Source organism: Micropterus dolomieu, linkage group LG09, assembly GCF_021292245.1.
Source record: "Micropterus dolomieu isolate WLL.071019.BEF.003 ecotype Adirondacks linkage group LG09, ASM2129224v1, whole genome shotgun sequence".
NCBI lineage: Eukaryota > Metazoa > Chordata > Actinopteri > Centrarchiformes > Centrarchidae > Micropterus > Micropterus dolomieu.
Window position 1 is genome coordinate 2,347,678 of NC_060158.1, and position 3,506 is coordinate 2,351,183.

A 3,506-nucleotide genomic window follows, 5' to 3' on the forward strand; every position below is an offset into this window, starting at 1 on the left:
TTGTTTACAACATGTTGTCTTGGTGTTTTAGATCCAGATATAAAGCAGAAAGCACTTTGCGAGCGCTCAAAAAGTTTTGCTACAACTCCATCCAAGGGAAACAATATATGGTCTAATGAAACAATGTGCATCATTAACAACATAACATGAAACCTGTGGTATACGCAGCCAGACGCCTAATGGTTTCTTCAAATTCTTAAGCAGTAAAACACTTTGATGTCTTCATCTGAGAGGTTTATCTGAACGCAGGACTAGTGGGTTTACATACACATAATATGAGCATGGAGTTGCAGCTGCCTTGATCGCAGTCATTTAATGGCATTTCCGCGGAGACAATATGCGAAGGCCACAATATGCTTGTAGTACGTTATAGTGTCAATGAATTCCATGTATGTTAAAGACAGTGTTTACCCTAGGATTTCTGTCAGGGGGGGTGGTCGACATCCTGAAACGATATACTTCTGTGTCGAATCGACGGCGTGGCCTCTGCTCAGCTCCCTACCCTACACCGTAGCCCTATGTGCACCTCCTCAAAAATGTAACTACACGTCGACCATGGATATGGCCCCATGAAATCTGTTAAAATTTTCCATTTAATATTTTGCCAGAATCTGTGTTTTAGCACCTTTTGTCATCACAGAGTGTGCAATCATTGTGGTGAATAAAATTTCAACAATTCAATAAGAAAATATTACAAAGTGAATCAATATAAATTCATTTGATGTATTATGAAAATACTATATATTCAAATGCATGTGCAATTATTTATGGGGACAATTGACAATAAATGTAGGCTACTGCAACAGTAGGATGTGCTAACAGGCTATTATTTACATTCCATTTATTCCATTTAATCATTTTAGCTGATGCTTTTATCCAAAGCGACTTACAAATGTCAGAGGTCACGCGTCTCAGGAGCAACGAGAGGTTAAGTGTCTTGCTCACAGTGGCGAGTTGAATCCTCTCTCTCACATCACAGGCACCACGCCAAAGGCATGTCTCTTATCCACTGCTCCATTGCCACCCCACATCCACACTATTTAATAGGGACAATTAAAAATAAATGCATTGTTGCAGTACATGTATTGTGAATTGTCCCCCTATGAAGTAGGTGACAACGTAACGCACGGTATAAGTGGGTCTGACGAGGCTTAGAGCTAAAATTGGTGCAGTAACGATCTCTCTGAAAATGAGGCAGCGCATGGAGAAATTTTAATCGTTCACAATCAAATATCATAATATCGCCAACCCCTATCTCCAGGGAAAACACAGACATAAACATAGTACATGTTTTTCATTATTCTCCACAGCTGTCCAGCAGCTGTTGGTGAGTAAAGAAGAGGTTCCCCCTGAGCAGCAGCAGCAGTGGAGGCCCAGGTTGGACCAGGAGGACCCACCAGAGCCGCCACACATTAAAGGCGAACAGGAGGAGCTCTGGAACAGTCAGGAGGGAGAGCAGCTTCCAGGACTGGAGGAGGCTGATATCACCAAGTTCCCATTCACTCCTGTCCCTGTGAAGAGTGAAGAAGATGATGAAGAGAAACCTCAGTCCTCACAGCTTCATCAAAGCCAAACTGAAGAGAACAGAGATGCAGAGCATTTGAAAACAACAGAAACTGATGGAGAGGACTGTGGAGGACCAGAACCAGCCAGGAACTTTAACCCAGATAGTCCTTCACAACCAGATACTCATGACCAGACTTCCCTCCCCTCTGAACCTGAGACTGATGATAGTTGTGATTGGGAGGAGACCAGGGAACCTCAGCCAGGTTTAAACCCTCTGCAAAACAATGAAGTACCTGTAAGTGATCAGGAATGTAACACTGGAGAAACATCAGTTAGCTCCTCTGAATGTGCTGCAAGATTTGGTCACAAGGATCATCTGCAGAACCACAATGGAACCCAAACAGGAGTGAAACCATGTAGTTGCTCAGTTTGTGGTAAAAGATACAGCCGGAAAAGCTACTTAAAGATTCATATGAGACTCCATTCAGGAGAAAAACTTTTGAGCTGCTCTGTTTGTAAAAAAATGTTTCCATTGAGAAAAGATGTTGTGACTCACATGAGAGTCCACACAGGGGAGAAACCATTTAGCTGCTCGGTTTGTGGTAAAAGATTCACACAAAAGGGAACTCTGAGACGACACTCTACAGTCCACACAGGGGAGAAACTATTTAGCTGCTCAGTTTGTGGTAAAAGATTCAAAGAAAAGGGACATCTAAGACGACACTCTATAGTCCACACAGGGGAGAAACCATTTAGCTGCTCAGTTTGTGGTAAAAGATTCTCACGAAAGGCACATCTAAGACGACACTCTCACGTCCACACAGGGGAGAAACCATTTAGCTGCTCAGTTTGTGGTAATAGATTCTCACGAAAGGCAAATCTGAGACAACACTCTATATTCCACACGGGAGAAACCATTTAGTTTCAGTCTTTGTGGTAAAATATTCACTCTGCTCCACAGTGTCAAAAGATATGCAAGTATGTTGGTGAGATTAACGGTAAAAAATTAAGCTGCTTCTTGAACACTGATCGTCTAAAAGCTGTGTTCAGCCACGTTTTCCTTAAAAAGTCAATATCCAAATTTAGGGCTGCACGATTAATGTAATTGCAATCGCGATGTCGTCATGTGCGATTAAATTTGCCGCAAAAAGTGTGCTGTGTGTGTGAGACTCCTCTCTGTTTGCACTGCTGTCTGCTCATTATCTCCGCCCACACCGGGCTCTCGCATGTGCTCCTAAAACAGATAAGCATAAACCACAAACAGTAATTTATGGGCAGTGAGCGAGTAACATTAAAGACAACAACCTGCCGAGAATTTCATGCAAACTTCGGCCACTGCTTTTAAACGCTATAATATCCTTCGTGAGAATCAACTAAAATACAGTGAGGAAAATAAGTATTTGAACACCCTGCTATTTTGCAAGTTCTCCCACTTAGAAATCATGGAGGGGTCTGAAATTGTCAATGTAGGTGCATGTCCACTGTGAGAGACTTAATCTAAAAAGAAAATCCAGAAATCACAATGTATGATTTTTTTAACTATTTATTTGTATGATACAGCTGCAAATAAGTATTTGAACACCTGAGAAAATCAATGTTAATATTTGGTACAGTAGCCTTTGTTTGCAATTACAGAGGTCAAACGTTTCCTGTAGTTCTTCACCAGGTTTGCACACACTGCAGGAGGGATTTTGGCCCACTCCTCCACACAGATCTTCTCTAGATCAGTCAGGTTTCTGGGCTGTCGCTGAGAAACATGGAGTTTGAGCTCCCTCCAAAGATTCTCTATTGGGTTTAGGTCTGGAGACTGGCTAGGCCACGCCAGAACCTTGATATGCTTCTTACAGAGCCACTCCTTGGTTATCCTGGCTGTGTGCTTCGGGTCATTGTCATGTTGGAAGACCCGGCCTCGACCCATCTTCAATGCTCTAACTGAGGGAAGGAGGTTGTTCCCCAAAATCTCGCAATACATGGCCCCGGTCATCCTCTCCTTAATACAG

General features: G+C 42.6%; 1 protein-coding gene across 2 annotated transcripts in view; it reads left to right on the plus strand.

Annotated features, from left to right (window-relative positions):
• Window positions 1-3,506, plus strand: part of LOC123976552 — a 27,113-nt gene that overhangs the window by 705 nt on the left and 22,902 nt on the right. The window lies entirely within an intron of this gene.